The sequence below is a fragment of the Hyperolius riggenbachi genome, chromosome 3 (genome assembly GCF_040937935.1).
Source record: "Hyperolius riggenbachi isolate aHypRig1 chromosome 3, aHypRig1.pri, whole genome shotgun sequence".
Classification (NCBI taxonomy): Eukaryota; Metazoa; Chordata; class Amphibia; order Anura; family Hyperoliidae; genus Hyperolius; species Hyperolius riggenbachi.
This window is the reverse complement of record NC_090648.1, coordinates 258,175,504-258,198,585: the sequence shown is the minus strand read 5'-3', so window position 1 is coordinate 258,198,585 and position 23,082 is coordinate 258,175,504. Positions and strand designations below refer to the sequence as shown.

Here is a 23,082-nt window from a genome sequence, read left to right as displayed (position 1 = left end):
AATGTATCGGGCTATGGTGCCCGATCACTGATTCCTCTCCCCCGCTGAAAAAGCGACAGCTTCTCTTGGAAGCTGTGCTTTTTCTGGCTGTTCCCTCCCCGATGCATCACTCTAAGCGTGTGTTACGCTTAGAGTGACGTCATGTAAACAAACTCATGGCCGCCATCTTGTGGCCAAAAAGTAATACTACAACAAAGTAAAAAAATTAACACACATTTACATTATAAATCTATTGTTTACCTCCCACCCTCCCAAAACTACTCAAATAAAATGTTTACTATAAAAAAAAAACCATTATAATAAAAAAAAAAAAACATGTAAATATTTACCTAAGGGTCTAAACTTTTTAAATATCAATGTAAAGATGAAATATTTCTATATTTTTTTTATTTTAAACTTGTAAATAGTGATAGATGCAAAATGGAAAAAATGCACCTTTATTTCCAAATAAAATATTGTCGCCATACATTGTGATAGGGACATAATTTTAACGGTGTAATAACCGGGACATATGGGCAAATACAATACGTGAGTTAATTTTGGAGGCATGTATTATTTTAAAACTATAATGGCTGAAAACTGAGAAATAATGAATTTTTCCATTTTTTCTTATTCTTCCTGTTAAAATGCATTTACAGTAAAGTGGCTCTTTGCAAAATGTACCCCCCCAAAGAAAGCCTAATTGGTGGCGGAAAAAACAAGATATAGATCAGTTCATTGTGATAAGTAGTGATAAAGTTATAGGATAATGAATGGGAGGTGAACATTTCTCACGTGAAAATGACGGAACGCGAATGGGTTAAGAATGTAACATAGATAAGGTGAAAACAGGTAAAAAATCACTGTGTGGGAGCTTACTTTCAGACAAGTTGATTTTCTACCAAAGAAATTCAGGTGTAGGTGATGTGTTTTTGTGTCGCTTCTTTTTGGGTGTGTGTGTGGTGAAAGTGTGCCTGTAGTGTGGATGGATGTGTGTGTATTGTGTGTGTGGTGTTGTGTGGATGTGTGTGTGGGGGGAGCATACATGGTGAGTATGTGGGGGAGGGGAGTCTGTGTTTGTGTATGTATGTAGGGTGTGTGGCATGTGGGTGGTTGGAATTGCCCTCTACATACTCTGAGGCCTGGAGCACACCAAAAAACGCTAGCAGATCCGCAAAATGCTAGCAGATTTTGAAACGTTTTTTCTTCTTTTTCTGTAGCGTTTCAGCTAGCATTTTGCTGTTTTGTGAAGCGTTTTTGGTGTAGTAGATTTCATGTATTGTTACAGTAAAACTGTTACTAAACAGCTACTGTAACAAAAAACGCCTGGCAAACCACTCTGAAGTGCCGTTTTTCAGAGCGGTTTGCGTTTTTCCGATACTTAACATTGAGGCAGAAACGCATCCGCAATCCAAAATCTGCAGCAGCCCGGGAGTATGCGTTTCTGCAAAACGCCTCCCGCTCTGGTGTGTACCAGCTCATTGAAATACATTACCCTAGCGGATCCACACCCGCAAGCGGATCGCAAACCGCAGCAGAACCGCTCTGGTGTGCACTAGGCCTTAATACAGAAGTATTAGTAAGAGAACGTGCTCGTTGTATTTAGATTTATTAATTGGTATGTAAGTGGTCAATTGATGAATTGATGTGATGGAACACTCATTTGTAAAAATGTGAATAATGTAAGATTATAAAGATGAATATTTAAGATATATACTTCTGATACCTCAAAATAATATATCAGTTCTTATTTAAAATAACTGTAAATAAGCAATGCCTGAAGGATGAGGGCTACAAACAATGCTAAGACGACTGCAATGAGTTTGCTATTCAGATTCAATGCACAGAATTGGACAGAAATGCAGCATGCAGCACATTTTGAGAACAAGCTGCATCGCAGAGCATTAATGGGCACTGGAAAAAGTTCTTTATGAAAAAGTAATTGTTCTTGGGGATCATAAAACACTGGCGTTCAAAACCCCACATCGCAATGGGCATAGTGGGAACAGGTCCTGATGGCTGTGATGAAGAATTATTTCCTTGTATATATTATTACCAAATAATACAAATAATATTACCATATTTCTTAAGTGTACTTGTTTCTTATGCATACAGATCCTACCGTAGTACCGGAGTTTCTTTCCTGCTTTTAGTGTAGACTAGGAGAAGCAAATAATTTATCCTTGCATTCACAATTTATATACATTAAAACAGTTTGAAATTGGACCAGAATAACTTCCTGGCAATTTGTATTGGTCCAAGTTCAAGCTGTAGAACATCAACATGAAATGTGAATGCAAGAAGAAATTATTTGCATCTCTTTGATCATCCCTAGAATAGACTCAAGCCAAGTCACATTATGAATTCTTGGAGGACAATTCACTCTATTTGTTGGCTATTATTAGAGTTTGCAAGCATAAATAAGAGCTACTGTTTATATGCTGCTAGAACCTACCTAGGTGACATGATGCATTAAAAAAACTGAAGTGAGGGGGATATGTAGGTGATATTTGCATTTCCTTTTTAAAAACCCCACTCGCCTAGAGGTGATCGCCTAGAGGTGATGCAGATATTTTGACTTCAGCAGTTTGGGAGGCAGACACCTGGAGCAAGCATGCAGTCAGTGGAGACGCGACCTCTAGTCTGTATAGCCTGTGATTTAGAAAGTATTAGAGACCGGAGAACAACATAACAGCCAGGTAAATGGCAGCTTTGGCAGTAAGACGCTAATGGTTTCCCAATCAAGTATCCTAGGAAAGAAATGACGAAATGTAAAGGTATGAGGCAGACCATACATTACCAAGACATTAGCCCCTACCCGGGCATGCGCTATTGCTTCAGGTGCAGTGTGATCATAGCGGAGGCACTTTAAAGAGACTCTGTAACAACATTTTCAGCCTTATTTCTTCTATCCTATAAGTTCCTATACCTGTTCTAATGTGGTCTGTCTTACTGCAGCCTTTCCTAGTTGCACAGTGGCTGTATTATCTCTGCTATCTAATCTAATCTTCTTTCCTTTGCCGGCTTTGTCCGCTCAGGCAGGAATGTGCTGCTCTGCTGTGATAGGATAGAAGTTATGCACACCCTCTCCACTCCCCCAGCAGGCTCTGTATGAGTCACAGACTAAGGGCCCGTTCACACTGCACTGGTTTCCAGCCACGTTTTGGTAAAGCGTACAGGTGGCCGACACGCACGACATCAGACATTGCATAGAGTGCAATGTCTGATGTTCACACAGCATGCGTTCCGGACCTGTGCGGTCCGGGAACGCATGCTGCACGCAGATTTTACAAAAACGCGCGGCTGACCCATTCACTTTTCAGTGATGGGATCAGCCACACAACGCATACGAACGCGGATGGCGTGCGTTCGTACGCGTTGCGTTCTGCATGCGTGGCCGTCCGCGTTTTGCAGTCTGAACGGGCCCTAAGCGTCTCTGAGCCTGTTACGTGCTGGTTAGCAGCCATGTTTTTTGTTTGTAAACAATGCCTAAAACTGGCAATTACAAGCCAGGATTGCAGCAGGGAGTGGCAGAAACAGCACAGAGGGGCCCAGGAGAACATAATGAATAGAATGGTATGCTTTTTATTGTAATAATTTTAGAGTACAGATTCTCTTTGAAATCAGAAATATTCTAGGTTTAGATACGTGACATTTTAAAGTAGCATAAAGCTATAATTGTATATCAGATATGTTTGGCATGGGAACAACGGTAAAATGTTAAAACAAAAAAGCCAAATGTGCTCATATTTAACTGAAGAAAGGTGTAGATGTTACTATCTGTAAACTATAACACACCTACAAATGAAGTCAAATAGAAACTCAGTAACAGAATTAAGGGCATTTTCACATGCAACATTTACTGCCCTCAAGTGTTAAAAAAAAGGAAACGCAGAACACACTGCTTACACGGTGCTCTGGCTAGAATCTACAGACTGTAAAATGACCTGTACAATATTATTATATTTGACAGAATGGAGTGAAAATCCATTGATAAATAAGCTTCTCCCAGCTTGACTAGTTGATTTTATCCTTTTATCTCCATCTGCGCTTTTACCACAAGAACCGGCTATGATTTATTTAGTGAGCAAACATTTGTTCTTTATTTCTGAAATTAAAGGAGGAAATGTTCCCTCCACCGTCTGAGCCCAATGGGAAATAAGCAGATAAAATGATTTGTTATCTGTAATCTATAATTGTATACTGAAAGAAAAAGCTACATTGATGTTTACATGAATTCTGATTTAGAGAGCAGTGTGTTAAACTTTATACATAGCATTTGGTAAATGCATACAATATAGGTGATCTGTGGCACATGCAAAATGCAAGTGTATGCCAAGCCATCCATGTCATTCACATTGTCTGCAATACAATCTAGAATAAGGAGGAATAAAGAAATTATTACAGTACTTCAAAGGTGTGTAAAGAACACTAAAAGCAAATACAGTAGAGCAAGCGATTGCTACTACAGCTATTGCTTCCAATGGTGGAAAGGAATTTTCTCAGAAGCGGTAGATTTGGTACCTGTGTTAGAGCTGGCTTCAACAGAAGCAGACTGAGCAACCAAGAGGTCTGCAGTGGAGTAGAGCTGGATTGGGTGCTGGACGATGAAGCTGAAACCAAGAAACCTGAGCATCACTTTCACACTGCCTATGTTGTGTTGCAATGGACATTATCATTGCATAACAACATTATGCAATGGTACTCCTATAGAGCTATCACATTTATTGCAGTGTGGTGGGATTCATTTAGGGTAACAAGCTGCATGCAGGGTAACAGATGCATTTATAGTGACAGTGAAGCATACTTTCAATGGTACAGTATGCGTCACAACGTTTTTCTAATGTACAACGCAACTTTTTGGCAGCATTGCTATCGTATCACAATGCAATGTGCATAGTGTGAAAGGAGCCTTAGGCATCTATAAGGAAATGAAGAGACAAGAAGTTGAAAAGGGCTTGAGACGCATCCTGGTTAAAGTGGCACCCAATCAAATTTGCGGGGGCCACCTGCTATGCAAACTGCGGCTAGAAATAGATACGTGGCTAGAGGGCTGGGTAATAGAGTAAGGGGAAATAAGGGTTATCATTTGGGGAGAGATTAGAGTCTGACATCGTTTTAAGGGGAAAACAAAAGGCATTATGGAGAGGGAAATCACAAATCGATAACATATGGCCAGGCATCAGGAAAGAGGTGTTAATATTGCATCTTTTAAGAAGATGAAATTATTGTAAAAAAAAAGGAAAGGACTGAATCCGCTGTATGCACAGAAATGGTGAGCTAGACATTTCTGTATTTAGTGAGCTTTCATTCTACTGAACAGTGTATTTTCATCTTTATCTTTATTATGGTAATTTCATTTGTTTGCAGCCGAGACAAGCTAAATACAAATGTAGGCAGAAAGCGTGCTGGCTGCAGACTCCTCTTGTGGACGATGACACACCAAGGACTTTACTTATTGCTAAGTGGAAAGATGTGATTTATAGATTTGCAATGATACAGCTGAAATATCAAACATAGTTTTAAAAGAAGACATCTTCTACAGAGGAGGTTAAGTGCAGAAAGTCAGTCTTCCATATTATATCACCAAGGAATATCAAATTACAGCCAGCCATAACTAATAATCAGCCGACACAAATTTCAATCAACACAAAGTACATTAGCTGACGTAATGGTGCTGACAATCCTGCCAGGCTACCGCAATGTCCCAAATTTTTTATTACTGTTGCATTAAATTAGGTATTTCTCAAAAATCCATGTCACTTCGGTATCCATCTGCTTGATGCATTTAAATGATGTATTTGCATACATTAAAATAATCTTTCTCATTGCAGCATTCCTGATAATACATTTACAGCACTGGTGACAGCCAGAAAGAGCTACTAGTACAGACCATTTATCATATGTGAAAAGACAAAGCAATACAAAACAATATATCAAATATCACAGAGCTAATGCTTAAAGTGCAGCCCCGCTTTTAAACACACACATAAAATAGTTTTATCATTGCTACAAAAGCGATTTCATAACTGAATACATTTAAAAGTGTATTTTGTATTGTATCTAGAAAGCCAAACATTCTAAAAGAACCAAAAGAAAATACAAGCTATGCTTATTTACACCGACAAAACAGTATCTTGTTTGGTATAGAGCACTTATTAAAACACTCATTTTCTTTGAGGGTGGGAGAGCCAATTCACCCTGCGGTATGATATCCTGATATGGAAGGACACTGGGACGGTCAGAAAGCATACATCTGAAAAAGGCTCCTGTTTAAAATGGCGCAGGATAGCGGTAGTAGAGTAGCAGTACATTTACCAATATTCTACTACTGCATACTGGGTAATATTTACTGATCTTTTACTATGACCTACCTTCTCCCTACTCTTGCGCAGAACACTCTCCTAGTGGCACCTAACATTTAACCTTCATCCCTCAAAATGCCTAACCCTTAGCCCCCCCACTAGGCAACTATCTTTAACCTGCCGCCCCCTCCCGCACCCAACCTTAACCCTCCCAAACACATCCTGTTTAGAAGAGCCTGCTATTTGTAGATACAGTTTGTATAGCAGGTGGCCCATGCAAGCGCTATTATAGCAGGTGCCCTTCTAACCAGCAGGCTGCTTGTATCCTTTTCAACTGCTCCACTCAGAAACAAGCCCATACAAACATACACCCAAATGGTTTCATGGTGGGATTATATGTTTTAACTCTCTGTGATCAAAAGTGTTCACCACTTAGCAGCAGCACTGCTGAAATGGGAGCACATGTCTAAATGAACATCAAAGATGCCTTATCTGACAACTCTGCGTTTACAGCCTTGGTTTTCACAACTCTGAGACTGATTATTCCCCTTTACAAATTCTTGTCAGAAAAGAAACGACTCCAGAACATAAATAATGAAGATTCTGCGGTCAAGCTTTTAAAAGCTGATGTAGTGAGGATTGCCCTCTCAGTGAAGGTGGAGTTACTTGTAGTGAGATCAATAAGAGCCCTTAATCTTTGTTTGCTTGTATAAAAACAATAAGCAAAATGACTTGCTTGGTAACTGAGCTGGTCATTTTGCTTTCATAGTTTGAGTCAGTGACCCAGAACAGTCTATACATACATAAGAGGTCCTGGCTCCGGGCTCCCTCTTCTGGCTGAATTGCTTGTTACATGAGCAACCAATGAAGTCAAAACATATAGGCAACAATTCAATTTTAAACAAGAGTAAAGAGGAGTCTCCATGCTCCTCTTACAAGAGGTTTCCTTTAAATGCCAAAAACCACTGGGTACAAAACAAAAAAAAACAAAAAAAAAAGTTGTGCAGCTGTATATAAGTAGCTTATCATTCCATTCACCTTTCTATAGTACACTTTCCATGAAAGATACATGTTGCTACCACTGATACCCACAGGAACAATCAACTTTACTATAGGTCATAGTACACTTTCCATGAAAGATGCATTGTTGCTACCACTGATACTTGCAGGAACAATAAACTTTACTATAGGTCATAGTACACTTTCCATGAGATACATGGTAGCTACCATAGCTACAGTAACTGTCTGCAGGAAATGCTCCGTACAGTATATACCTGTAATAGCAATGCAATGACCATCATGTTTCACTCATTTGAAACAAGAATGCATATCAGGACTATAGAACAATTGCCAGCTTTTCACAAGTATCAAGTAAAGTCCAGACCACTTCTCCCTATAGACACCACCTATGTGAAGATAGAGGTTGTCTCCACACTATTTTGGCAAATTGCCCTAAAAACCATAGGGACTGAGCACCATCATCCCAATCTCCTCATCAGCTTTCCTTCTCCAACTCCGTTGCTTCTGATATTGCTGAAACATTTAGGTATTTTATACTCAATTGGGACACATTTTCCAGATGGACATTTCCTCACTATTCCCAAATCAGTTTTTAAGCAAGTAATACAGTGGGTTATCCCTGAGGAAGCGTCATGTGAGGCGAAACGTCGGTGGGAGGAGCTTCTTGCCGCACACGCGGATATCGCGTCCCCGCTGCCTGCACCAACATCACATCCATGTGAGACGGCTTTGCTAGCCGCATCCCTACCTGGACAGGCAAAGCCAGCACAGCGCAGGTCCAAGCGCGGAAGTGAGCAGAGACGGATTCAGCAGCCTGAGCACTGACACAGCTAGTCAGCGCTCAGCAGCCATTGCATATCTGTTAAGCTTGGAGGTGTAATCTCCACAGTCAGCATACAACACATAAGCTGACGTGAAGGAGATACACACACCAGCACAAGGGATCAGGATATCCCCAGTTTAGTGGAGGAGAGGACTGACTCCAATAGGAGATTGTGGTGCACAGAGCCGGTGCAGATCCGAACAGCCACAAACAACACTTTCGTAATAACGTCTCAGCGCAAAGTAGCGCTGAGCGCATAAACCAGGACTGAGGGGATCAGAACAAGTAGACAGAATGAACGCTTGCTAGCTAGCGGCTACTTAGCGACAGCAAGCGTCCAAAACCAGACAGACTGGAATGAGGCAGCCAATGCGTTGCGGCGATGGCGTGCCTCACAAAGACAGGACAGGATAGTCAGAAAATAGCAGGATCAAGATAGATGAACGTAACACAGATAAATATACAATAAGTATGATTTCCTAGCGTATTACAATTACAGCTATCAATGAAACTATTCGTAACGTCTGACTAACATATGTATATATCGGCAATGAACCGATATATGACATAAGCAGGAACTCTGACTAAGACTGGAGTAATACAGGGAACAGGACTCAGAAGGATTCGCTATCTCTTCGCAGAGATGAACGCAATCCACAAACAGGACCAGGAACAGGATAACTAGCTCAGCGTGCTGGAACGCTGACTAACGGAACACAGGATATAAACAGTTCGTGTACGTATATATCAGCGACACTGATGTATCAACGTAACACGAATTCAAGGAAAATAACAAAATGCGCAAGTATGCGTATATATTGGCGATGAACCAATATATGACACAAGACAAGCAAGTAACAACTTCTAGAACAAGAGCAGAACTAGGAGGACTCGCTAACCCCTTCGCAGGAGTCAGCGCAGTCCACACGGACCAGGAACGAGGTGGGGCACGAGCAGAGTAACAGATAGAATCTGAGACTATGGTAGCCCATGAGACATTGCAGGAAGCAGTTCTTTATACTGAGGTCATCCAATGGGAGCAGACCTGCAGATTCCCACAACAGTGAATGGTAATTAATCACAGGCTGATAGCAGGAAAAGGCAGACAATGATATGCAGCCTGCAGGAAAGGGACTGCCCCTCCACTGCAGCAGACAATGTTTGTTTACACAAGAGCATGTTAAACTGTCATTAATTTCAGAGTGACTGCAGATGGAATCAGCAACTAGTTTAAGTGCAAACCAAACTATGCAAGAAAATGCATGTAATGACATCAGAACTGCTTGGGTTACAATACCACTGCAGCCAGCAGTAAACGCTGCAGACATGATCATAACAATATCAAAGATGATGGAGGTGTGTTGCCTACCTATTCTGAGCTGATTAAGTATGTGGATGGCTGTGACTGGCATCCCATCATCCCCCCATACATCTTGAGGACGGGCTGGAGAGGCTGGACTTGAAACCCTACTAAGGGATCTGGGAGACCTAAGCTACCACAAAGATGGACATGACTACAGGTCACTGAGGAGGAGGGGAAAAAATACAGCTAACCTGATCTGTGATGCACTACATCTTGGACCTACCGCAAGTATACACTAAATATGCATGCCTAAAAAATACTGGGAGAATGATGTCTGAATGACATTGCTCTGGCAAATAGCACTAATGCTTGCACTGCTGCTAACCAAATAACGCTTGCCTGCCAACTCGCTAATACCTACAGGACTTATCCCTATTAGGGGGAAGCAGCTGCTGGGTGCATGGTGTGAGGTGGAGTGCATGTGCGGGCGGACTGGGCTTGCATGCATGGAGCATAGTGTCAGTGACAGACTCCATGCACGTAAGCCTAGAGCATTGACTTGGGGAAGTGCGGGTAGGGCTCCTCGAATTTTAATGTAAAAGTTTCTGCGCAGAAATAAGTTTTAATTAATTTTTGTCTGTGTTTTTGAGTCGGTTAAGGTGTATACCCACAGTGTAATCCTTGTGCAATAAAGATTCTTCTGTAACTGAGATGTACCAGGTGTCTATGGCCAATCTTTGTGCCACCATTGTTAAAGTAATACAGTGGGTTGCAAAAGTATTCGGCCCCCTTGAAGTTTTCCACATTTTGTCACATTACTGCCACAAACATGCATCAATTTTATTGGAATTCCACGTGAAAGACCAATACAAAGTGGTGTACATGTGAGAAGTGGATCGAAATTCATATATCATTCCAAACATTTTTTTACAAATAAATAACTGCAAAGTGGGGTGTGCGTAATTATTCGGCTCCCTGAGTCAATACTTTGTAGAACCACCTTTTGCTGCAATTACAGCTGCCAGTCTTTTAGGGTATGTCTCTACCAGCTTTGCACATCTAGAGACTGAAATCCTTGCCCATTCTTCTTTGCAAAACAGTTCCAGCTCAGTCAGATTAGATGGACAGCTTTTGTGAACAGCAGTTTTCAGATCTTGCCACAGATTCTCGATTGGATTTAGATCTGGACTTTGACTGGGCCATTCTAACACATAGATATGTTTTGTTTTAAACCATTCCATTGTTGCCCTGGCTTTATGTTTAGGGTCATTGTCCTGCTGGAAGGTGAACCTCCGCCCCAGTCTCAAGTCTTTTGCAGTCTCCAAGAGGTTTTCTTCCAAGTTTGCCCTGTATTTGGCTCCATCCATCTTCCCATCAACTCTGACCAGCTTCCCTGTCCCTGCTGAAGAGAAGTATCCCCAGAGCATGATGCTGCCGCCACCATATTTGACAGTGGGGATGGTGTGTTCAGAGTGATGTGCAGTGTTAGTTTTCCGCCACACATAGCGTTTTGCATTTTGGCCAAAAAGTTCCATTTTGGTCTCATCTGACCAGAGCACCTTCTTCCACATGGATGCTGTGTCCCCCACATGGCTCGTGGCAAACTGCAAACGGAAATTCTTATGCTTTCTGTTAACAATGCCTTTCTTCTTGCCACTCTTCCATAAAGGACAACTTTGTACAGTGCATGACAACTATTAGTCTAATAGTTGTCCTATGGACAGAGTCTCCCACCTGAGCTGTAGATCTCTGCAGTTCGTCCAGAGTTACCATGGGCCTCTTGACTGCATTTCTGATCAGTGCTCTCCTTGTTCGGCCTGTGAGTTTAGGTGGATGGCCTTGTCTTGGTAGGTTTACAGTTGTGCCATACTCCTTCCATTTCTGAATGATCGCTTGAACAGTGCTCTGTGGGATGTTCAAGGCTTTGGAAATATTTTTGTAGCCTAAGCCTGCTTTAAATTTCTCAATAACTTGATCCCTGACCTGTCTTGTTTGTTCTTTGGACTTCACGGTGTTGTTACTCCCAATATTCTCTTAGACAACCTCTGAGGCCCTCACAGAGCAGCTGTATTTGTACTGACATTAGATTACACACAGGTGCACTCTATTTAGTCATTAGCACTCATCAGGCAATGTCTATAGGCAACTGACTGCACTCAGATCAAAGGGGGCCGAATAATTATGCACACACCGCTTTGCAGTTATTTGTAAAAAATGTTTGGAATCATGTATGATTTTGGTTCCACTTCTCATGTGTACACCACTTTGTGTTGGTCTTTCACGTGGAATTCCAATAAAATTGATTCATGTTTGTGGCAATAATATGACAAAATGTGGAAAACTTCAAGGGGGCCGAATACTTTTGCAACCCACTGTATAAAAGCAAATTAGAATCACAGACCGACAACTAACATTTTCTGTGATGTAGCTATAAAAAGTAAACCATGCTTAACAGGAAGGTAACTATATGCTTAACGTCAATGGATGGCAATATTAAAAGTTTAGACAGTTCTATTAATGAAAAAACAACACGTTTCATTGCATAAAGACACTTTCTCTGGTAAATAAGCCTTGTCCAAAGCTGTATCTAGCTCACTCTTAGCTAGATACAGCTGTAGACAAGACTTATTTACCTAAGGAAGTGGCTTCAGGCCACGAAATGCGCCGCTTTTGTCCTTAGTACTAAACCAGTCTAAATTTAGGATTTTGTCATCATTGACAAGTAAGACTATAGTTACCTTCCTTTTAAACATTTTAAGTTTTTTATACTTTTATTGGCCGCCTACAGTCACTAGCTACAGGTGTTTTCAACCCAGTTTGGGTGGGGTCTGAAATTTTAGATCTTATGGGTTTTTACAAAAAAAATAAATAAATTGGCTCCTGGCCGGCTCACAGAGCTGTGCTGTCATATCAACGGCAGAGTGAGGGGCATGCGGCAACGTAAAGAGCGGCAAGAGTGGCAGGTCCATGGGCACGTTAATTTAAATTTACACCCTGGCAAGAATAAGCAGACACACACATGACGTACATTTCAATTACCACAGTCTGGAAGCAGTTAATAACGGATAAGTTGAACATTAGCAGTGTCTGTATAGTGAGCCAAAATATGATAAGATCATTTATCAATTCAATGTGGCATCCACCAAGCATTCTAGACATTTCCAGACCACACACACTTGTTGTACCACCATTGAATAGCTACATAATATGAAATAGTTTCCAAAAGTTTTGTATTAAGGTTTTTGGCCTGGTCACAAGTTGATCAAAGAGGGTACACTGTCTGCGTTACACTAGTCATCAGCCAGCATTACCAACTCCACACATAGTTTTCTTGCCAAAATTCTAAGCTGAGACTCACTCTAGTACTAGTAGCCAGTAAGCCACCACCATTTAACCAAGGAAAGCATGTGGGCCTGCATATTAAACAGCGCCACGCCAGTACGGACTACTACTTGGTTGCTCCTACCTGCATGTGCTTTGCCTGAGGAAGCGGGCTTGTGTCCCGTGAAACGCGTTGCAAACTGGTTGTTTATTTGGAGTACTAAATTGATTAAATTTATTGTTAACCACACAAAGCGGTCCTTTGCTTTTTGTAGGGTAGGCAAGACCACCATTGCCACCCACATTTTAATTGGTTTTAATTGGAATCATATTTTACTCTGTTGGCGCCTCTGTTTTTCTCATATTAAACAGCAGCATTGTATTGGAAAACTGACAAATTTGCTTATACTGTACAATTATAACATCATATATTGATAGTGGTATAGTTGATTCCCTTAAATGGCGCAGTGGATGTACTCTCTATGGCCAAATGTAATCAAGTTTTTTATTTTTAAGATTCTTTTATTTTGGAGCATAACATCAGAAACAATTACAAGGATATTTGTCAGGAACATCAGGTAAATTGTAACAGCAATTATGAATGACGTATAAGAGCAAATTTACACATTCAGGTAGCTATATGACAATTGCTTAGTTGGGAAGTCGTCGTCCACAGCGACTCCCTCAGCATATATGTTGAGAAACATAGTTCTTCTAATACAAGCAGAAATGAACTGAGCTAAGACCATAAACGGGGTATCGTGAAAAGTGGGCACACCAGACTTTTACATAGATGACAGAGTTGCCCTGGGCCCATAGGGATCATACACCAGGGAACCTGTAAGAGTAAAAGATGGACTCGTCAAGTGTGCCGCACCCACGGACCAACGACCTATAACATACTTGGGTAAGGCTCATGGCCAAGAGGCCCTTACATATTTAAACCCTCCTAACTAAATAACAAGGGTATATGAAGGGAAGGGAGAGAATAAAGAAGATAAGAAAAGAAAAAAGTAATCAAGTTGTTTTAACTTTAACTTCACACTCATACCACCTATGTTCTCTACCTTGATCACTATTTCACCATTAGGGCCCTTTTACACCAAAAATAACTATCAGCATTAAAAAAACAAAACAAAAAAAAACACGCTGTGGTGCAATTTTCACTATTTACACCAAGTATGTCTTGTTACAGCAATTTGTGAAGGGATTGTGATGGGAGTTTATTAGGCCAATCACAAATAGCATGCAGAGATTTTGGGATCGGCCAAAATAAAGCACACCAGTGGAGGAGTACTATGGTTATCATGTTATCGCGGTGCCCTTGCCCAGTGTAAAACTGCCCTTAATGCTAAGAGTCCTGAACTACAGCAGGATAGTAATAATCCTCTGCAACTTCCTTCACAGGACCGACTGTGTAGCCCCTATTTTAGCTTTGCAGCTTTATAAATGAAATGAGATTTATTTTGGAGACATGTGGAGTGATGCAGAGGGAGAAGCAGTGAACTCTTCACCATCTTATACAAAGGCCTCCTAATGTTCATCTAATTAGTAGTCTTAACATACTGTGAAGAGTGCAGTAATGAATGCAGTATGTCAAGTTACCGTACGTCTATACCAAGCATGCAATGTATCCAATATTTACTAGACTATGTTTATTTTAAACAAGAAAGTTTCTCATTCAGACCACCAGTATGGAGGGTTCTGTACTATGAATAATTGAACAAATGCATTTCTTTTGAGGTTTCAGAATAATGCATAATTTACATCTCCAAGACACTGACATCTTTGCTGGCAAGACTACAAACTTAAATAGTAGATGAAAAAATGTACAACAAGCTGGGCTTACTCTCCATTCTAAAACATAATTATAGAGTGGACTTCTCAGTCAGCTTCACCTAGCTGAAATATGTGTATATCTGATGTCCTTTGGCCTGGTTCACACATAAATCTGTACATTCCTGTTAAAGTCCTGTTAGTTTTGCATCAGTTTTCTATCAATTTTACCTGACAGAATTGGAACTGTACACCTTTTATGTGTGAACACACCTATAAGAAACTGACACCAAACTGGACTGTAGTGGAAATGTACACCTTTTATGTGCGAAACTCATTCAAAACTGATGCCAACTGTCAAAAACTGAAAGGCAGGCACGGACACCTTTTTTGTGTGAACCCAGCCTTTAAGGGAACCTTAACTGAGAGGGATATGGATGTTTCCTTTTAAACAATACCAGTTGCTTGGCAGTCCTGCTGATCTTTGGCTGCAGTAGTGATAGAATCACACACCTGAAACAAGCATGCAGCTAACCCAGTCTGACTTCAGTCAGAGCACCTGATCTGCATGCTTGTTGAGGGGCTGTGGCCAAAAGTATTAGAGACACATGGTCAACAGGAGAGTCAGGAAACTGGTATTATTTTAAAAGGAAAAATCCATATCCTTCTCAGTTTAGGTTCCCTTTAACCACTCTACATCCTGCATACAATAAATTCACGTTGTTGCAAGTGGCTCCTGAAAGCCACCCAATGTGAATATAAATTGCTGTCACGCTTCTGGGCTCATTAACCCCCCTCCCCCTAACTACACTATACCGGCATCCCTGCCAGGGGGTCCGATCTCTCCACCATCCGCCTGATCTCTTGTAATTCCCCCCCCCCCCTCCTCCATGCTGTGATCGGGCAGGGCAGGATTAAAATGTAACAATCTTTACCTGACCTTGTTCCTGTGGCGATCGAGATCCTCTCTCTGCAGTCCCACTGTCAGTCTCACTATGCTGAATGAATCGGGTCCCGGCCTGATGACATCATCAAGCCGGGACCCGATCCGGTCAGCATAGTGAGGCTGATAGCGGTAGTGCAGAGAGGAGATCGCAATCACCGGTGGAACAAGGTCAAGTGAGAGATAGTTACTAGTAATGCTTCCCCGTGCCCAACTCTGCAGGGGGGGGGGGGGGAAGACACCTGGCATTTGGGGGTGAGAAGGTAGTCTTGAAGGGCAAACACCTGGCAATCCATGGGGGACACAAATTAAAGGGCACACAGTTGGACGATCAATGGGGGAGAGGGAGGGATAAAGGGGCACACACCTGGCTATGAATGGGGGAGGGGGGTAATAAAAAAACACACATCTGGCTAACTATGTGGGGGGGAAGAAACAGGCACGTCCGGCTTACTGAGGTGGGGTAGGGGGTTGCAGAGGCACATCTGGGGCTAGGGAGGGGTACAGAGGCACATCTGGCCAACTATGGGAGAGGGGGGATATAAAAAATCCCATCTGGCTAACTGGGGGGGGGGGGGGAGGTGGAGGATTAAAAAGTCCCACATCAATTAAAGAAAAATCCAAAGACACAAAACGCACCTTTATTTCCAAATAATATATTGTTGCCATGCATTGTACTAGGATCATACTTTAAACACTGTAATAACCAGGATTAATGGGCAAATCAAATGTTTGAGTTTAATCTACAGTAGCACTTATTATTTTTAAACTATAATGGCTGATAACTGAGAAACAATTACTTTTTTCATTTTTTCCCCTTATTACCTTTAAAATTCATACAGATTTAATAAATTCTTAGCAAACTGTACCACCCAAAGAAAGCCTAATTGGTGGTGAAAAAAACAAGGTATAGATCATTTATGTGTGACAAGTAGTGATAAAGTTATTGGCTAATGAATGGGAGGAGTGGGAAAATGGTTTTGTTTTTTTAGGGGGAAAACCCCAGGGACACGAAGTGGTTAAGGACAGCTGTATTAATAAATGTCCGGAGAAAGCAGTAGGGGATAGTGGCATAACTGAGGAGCTTGGGGCCCCAGTGTGCATTTCACATGTGGCCCCAAGCACTTTATTGATATTAAGTCCCAAAACCTACCAATGACAGCTGCAGTGTCAGAGAGGTGTAATCAGAGGAAGTAAACAGGAACACTACTATTCAAGACACAAATAGAGGCATTCATTACCAGCATATCCCGAATGAAAGGCTTATAAGATGGATGAAGGACTCTGGTTCAGGGGCCCTGATGCGATCGCTATCTCTGCATCCCCTATTGCTATGCCACTGGTTGGGGAGGTTGACAGAAACAAAATCACAAACATCTAATCCAATAACTTCATAATAAACTGGATTAAAATCACATAATAGGTTGTTTTGTTCTGTTAATAGTTTCGATTACTTAATCATTTCTGAGATTTTTCTGGCTCTTAGAGCTGGTTTACACTGAACGCTTAAAAACTTTAGTTTTAACTGATCAGTTGTTCTGCAGCACAGAATTGTGAACAAACTTTCAGTTAAAATGTGTATAAGTGAACTGAGCTACTGGGAGACATGGTCATTTCCTTCCCCTGGGCTACACTTCATTTGTCCATTCAGTTATGACTAACAGCAGCTGATTCAGTGTAAATGAGCCCTTAGGTCGGGAGCCACTAGAAGAGGCTTAGCAGCACTTCCCAATCGCTGGTGATTGGCAAAGTGCTACAGCAGTGAAACCCTATGGGGGTGGTTCCACTTGCAGCTTTGCTATTGCCAGTGGGTCCCAGGCCTTAGGGCTGTTTCACACCAAAATGCACTAACTATTGTGGAGTGAGTTTATAGAGATTTAACATGAAATAGCCCATAGGATTTAATTGTCTAAGTTCCAGACAGTGGTGTACCTAGAGCATTTGGCACCCAGTGCTGGGTATTAAAAGACACCCCCCCCCCTTAAAAAAATGGCCGTGGCCACAACCTGCTGCGTGCTTCGCGCGCCGCGGTGAAAAAATGGGCGTGGTCATGACCGGATGAGGGCGGAGCTAACTGTAATTTAAAGTATTAGCTAGTATAGTTGCCCCCAGTATTGCTAGTACAGTTTCCCCCAGTATAGCTGCCCCCAGTGAAACTAGTTGCCCCCAATGAAGTTAGTATATTTGCCCCAGTATAGCTAGTATAGTTGCCCCCAGTATAGCTAGTATCCTTTCCCCAGTATAGTTGCCATAAGTATAGATAGTATAGTTGCCCCCAGTATAGGTAGTTTAGTTGCCCCCATAGGGCAGCATGGTGGCGTAGTGGTTAGCTCTCTCGCCTTGCAGCGCTGGGTCCCTGGTTCGAATCCCAGCCAGGGCACTATCTGCAAAGAGTTTGTATGTTCTCTCCGTGTCTGCGTGGGTTTCCTCCGGGCACTCCGGTTTCCTCCCACATTCCAAAAACATACGGATAAGTTAATTGGCTCCCCCTAAAATTGGCCCTAGACTACAGTACTTACACTACATAATATAGACATATGGCAATGGTAGGGATTAGATTGTGAGCTCCTTTGAGGGACAGTTAGTGACAAGATATATATATATATATATATATACACATTGTACAGCGCTGCGTAATATGTCGGCGCTATATAAATACTAAATAATAATAATAATAATAATAGCTAGATAGTTGCCCCCAGTATAGCTAGTATAGTTGCCCCCAGTATAGCTAGTATAGTTGCCCCAAGTATAGTTGCCCCCAGTATAGCTAGTTTAGTTGCCCCCAGCATAGCTGTTATAGTTGCCCCCAGCATAGCTAGTATAGTTGCCCCCAGTATAGCTAGTATAGTTGCCCCAGTATAGCTAGTATAGTTGCCCCCAGTATAGCCAGTATAGTTGCCCCCAGTATAGCTAGTATAGTTGCCACCAGTATAGCTAGTATAGTTGCCCCCAGTATAGCTAGTATAGTCGCCCCCAGTATAGCTAGTATAGTCGCCCCCAGTATAGCTAGTTTAGTCGCCCCCCAGTATAGCTAGTTTAGTCGCCCCCCAGTATAGCTAGTACAGTTGCCCCCAGTATGGATGCCCCAGGAGGGGGGAAGCAGCGCTAGAAGGAGGGGCAGTGGGAGCAGCGGTGGGGAGGGGGGACATATCCCCCCCCTCCCTCACCTGGGACCCCTCCTTCTGCCTCTCTCCCCCTCCATAGATTACCGGCGGCGAGTTCAGGCTCAGCGGCGGTGAGGCATGCGGAGAATTACTCACCACTTCTGCGTTCCAAGCGCCGGCAGCGTCATGTCGTCACAGATCTCCGCCTTCAATGCCGCCCACTGTGCTTCCGCTAATCAGGAAGCACGGTGGGCGCCATTGAAGGCGGAGATCTGACGACATGACGCTGCCGGCGCTTGGAACGAGGAAGTGGTGAGTAATTCTCTGCATGCCTCCCCGCCGCCGAGCCTGAACTCGCGGCCGGTAATCTATGGAGGGGGAGAGAGGCAGAAGGAGGGGTCCCAGGTGAGGGGGGGGATATGTCCCCCCTCCCCACCGCTGCCCCCACTGCCCCTCCTTCTAGCGCTGCTTCCCCCTCCTGCTCTGCTGCTGTGGGGGGTCGTGGTGACACCCCCCTAGCTGCCCGTCACCCGGTGCGCCATGCCCCCCTGCGCCCTACAGTAGGAACGCCACTGGTTCCAGAACTTCTTAACACACTGGAAAGCTCTGACTATCAAAAAAATAACCTCTTCAAAAGGACAACTGAAGTGAAAAAACTATGGAGACTGCCATATTTATGTCCTTTAAAGCAATACCAGTTTCCTGGCAGTCCTGCTGATCTATTTGGCTGCAGTAGTGTCTAAATAACACAAGAAACAAGCATGCAGCTAATCTTGTCAGCTCTGACAATGACAGAAACACCTGTTCTGCTGAACACTAGTTAATAGTCTATGGCTAAATGTATTAGAAGCAGAGGATCATCAGAATAGCCAGGAAACTGGTATTTCTTAAATATGGCAGCCTCCATATCCTTCTCGCTTCAATTGTCCTTTTAATGCGCTCTAGTAGTGAAACAGCCCTAACTTTGCAGTAGCTTTTCAGCAACCAGTAAGTAAATTAGTACTGAAAATGGTTCAGCAAACTCACAAAAATGGTGCTACCCCACCTGCCAGTAGAGGGAGACACCGCTTTGCCCAGGACACCAATACGTGTTCAGTATCCTAACCACACTAGCAAATTTGTAAGTAATGCCCATGTCAGGCTTGTCTGGTCAATGATTATAGGTCAGGCTGTATGCCCATATGACTGACTTAGAGCCCAGCCCGTAACACCTGTGCAAACTCCTACCTAGTACACAACTACAATAACCCTGCAGGTAGATGTAGCATACAGACTGACAGATAGTATCCACCAAACAGAACCAATAGCAACAATACAAAGCACAGAATCACAATGATATAGGCACCTGGGGCCTGGTGGATGAGACAATCCAGATGAAAGTCAGATGACTGATAGCAGGAGTAATGGTATGCAGATCAGATCTTTTTAAAGATAGCCTGGTCAGTACTAGCCAGATGTCAGGGCAGGCAGTGTTCATGCAATCCTTATCCAGTCAGAGGTCGATCCAGGCGGCAATCAAACCGAGTCCAGGTACAATGGAAAAGTCGGCAACGGTTGATCCAATAGAGCGTGGTCAGGAACAAGCAGAGCCAGCAACAGGTGATCCAATAGAGCGTGGTCAGGAACAAGCAGAGTCGGCAACGAGTAATTCAATCTAAAGTAAGTGTGGTCAAGATACAAAGCAAATCGGCAACAGGAGTCAAAAGGATTTTGTAAGCGCATACCCAGAAACAAGCCAAAAGCTAATTCTATCACGGGTGATGTCTGGCGGCGCTCTCTTGAGTTAAATATAAGGACTAACCAATCAGAAAGCAAAGGCATCCAAAACAATCAATGACATTGCTGCGTGTCAGCAAGTCAGCTGACATGCCATACACACACGTGGCTATTGTTTACAGCGGCGTACTGAGAGCGTGTCCGCCGCCTATCCAATGGGAGCTGAGTTCCATGCGCTCCAGTGACGTCAGTGGCCTGCCGAGACCCAGAGGCCTGCGCCTCAGCGTGGTTCTCGGTGTTACTCCGCCATGAGTGCCCTGAGGATCTTACAGCCCACAGTTCAGTGCTGTGAGAGTTTTATAGAATACAATGATATAATTAGCTATTCAGTGCAATTTGCTTGCGTATCAAGCTTTTGACTTGTCTTTTGACTTTGATGTTGCATTGTTAAACACCTGGACTCCATTACAGCTCTAACCATACTTCAAATCATTATGTTCTGTACACCCTTCATGATGTCAGTGGTGACTCATGACTGATGGGTTATGAAGTAAATGGTGGGTGTTGAAACCAAAGTTCACCTTAGCCTAAATTGCTCAGTACCAGTCTTTATACATATTGTGAACCAAAACACTGCATAAATTGTAATGGCAAAAATTCATCCATCAAATTTACCGCCATTTTATTTTACAATTCATTCACCTCTCTTCTCTTTAACATTTGGTGAGAAATACAACCGGAAAACCAGATGCCAATTCTGCAATGCCAAGGCTTCATGGCAGTCGGAATGTAGTCAGAAATACAGCATTTTCAAGTGCCCATGGTAACCATTGCACTTGGTTCATGTGTGTTTTGGTGCACATTATCAGGTAAATTATGCAGGAATTTACTTGATCAAAATACTTGACAAAGTAAAGTGTCTAATGAAAAAAAAACAACAACTTACTTTTGTGTGCCTGCATTTTTCTGGCTTCCTATTTAGCTAAAAATGATTTAATCTGATTTGCATATTCCAACCACAAAATCTGCTTGCATTACAGGGATTTACTTATTCGTACAGCATATTACTATACTACGTTGAGATTGTGTGATCTTAGCAAAAAAAAAAAAAAAATGTAACCTAAAAGCAATAATGGTAATCAAAGGAGCTACAGGGAATTTCACACTTCAGCACTTCTGGGAATTACATATTTCAGTAATTCTAGAGCTCACATATAAAATACACTCTTTGAGAATACAAATTGATGGAGTGACAGTACCTAGAGGGCTAAGCACACATGTTCATAGCCCCATCTCAAGAGCATCCCAGGAGAAACAAATGTTGTGAGGCCGAATGCTGGCCACATACACAACACTTTAAAGGACACCTGAAGTGAAAGGAACATGGGGGCTGCCATATTTATTTCCTTTTAAACAATGCAAATTGCCTGGCTCTCCTACTGATCCTCTAACTTGAATATATTTAACCGTGGACCCTGAACAAGCATGCAGATCAGCTGTTTCTGACTCTCGCTTGACTGGATTTGCCACATGCTGGATTCAGACACTATTGCAGCCGGATAGATCAGCAGGACTCCGGGTAACTGGTATTGTTTAAAAGAAAATAAATATGGCAGCCTCTATATCCCTCTAGTGTCATTTAAAAGAAACCAGAGATGAAAAAAAAAAGTTTTATACATACCTGGGGCTTCCACCAGCTCCCATTCTCCGCTGCCTGCGGCTCCGGTACTGGGTCCCGCAACTTCCTCCAGTTGTGGCCAGTCTGCGCAAGTGATGTGCACTCTCTATGTAACTATCCAGCAGCCGCCAGAGAGATACGTAGAGAGTGCATTTTCTCTTGCGCAGACGGGCCGCAACCAGAGGAAGTAACGGGACCCAGTTCCGGAGCTGCAGACAATAATGGTAATGGTAAACTGCGGAGAGTGATCCGTGCACAGAGAGCTAGTGGAAGCCCCAGGTATGTATAAAACTTTTTTTTTAATCTCTAGTACACTTTAAGGGATCTAAGATACAATTTTGTTTGCAACAGTTTGAAATATGCATGCCTTTTCAATTTCAGAGTAAGGTCAACATTTTGTGTTATGCTTGTTAGCATTTAGTAGGCATGATTTTTTTAGTTGCATCTAAAAATTGGAATCTCAAGTAAAATCGCATCAAAATCAGAAATCGGAAATGCATGTAGTGTAAAAGAGTGCTTACTGACATAATAGGTGGTCTTGTTTTTCCATTGGAAAATATTTGCAGGGCAATGGAGCAAGCACAAGAGGAACACCAGGTTGGGCAAGCGAGAACTAGATCCTGCATATGGTCATACAGCAAATCGGATTCAAAATTATATAGGAGAATAACCAACAAGGTCTGATTTATTAGTTTTGGACAACAAAGATTGCTCGAGTCAATACTTCCCTCGGACACTCGCAAATAAGACCAATCATACTCTGCTGAATAACACATTTAGTTAAAGCTATATTGATTTTTGATGAACTTTATGGGTAATCTTAATCGGGGATCAGTATTTTTAACAGATGGTTCATACATTTTAAACACTCATCAACTCTGGTTCTGTGTGCTGTTCATATGTATATTATGGCACCCTCAAGCTAGTATAACCAATATTGGCCAGTATGGCATTCTGGGACTGACGGTTCGCATAGAACTAGAAGGCAACAGAAAGCAATGTAAATTAAATACTAGCGCACGTAACCGGTGTGTGAGGTTTTTTTCCCCCAGGATTTTAGGGATATGCAGCTATTATCAATATGGATTAAATTATTCACTTTTATATCAGT

At 42.3% G+C, this 23,082-nt stretch overlaps 1 protein-coding gene across 13 annotated transcripts in view; it reads right to left on the bottom strand.

The window, feature by feature from the left end:
* Window positions 1–23,082, bottom strand: part of MAGI2 (membrane associated guanylate kinase, WW and PDZ domain containing 2) — a 1,075,940-nt gene that overhangs the window by 389,936 nt on the left and 662,922 nt on the right. The gene's annotated exons all lie outside the window — the stretch shown is intronic.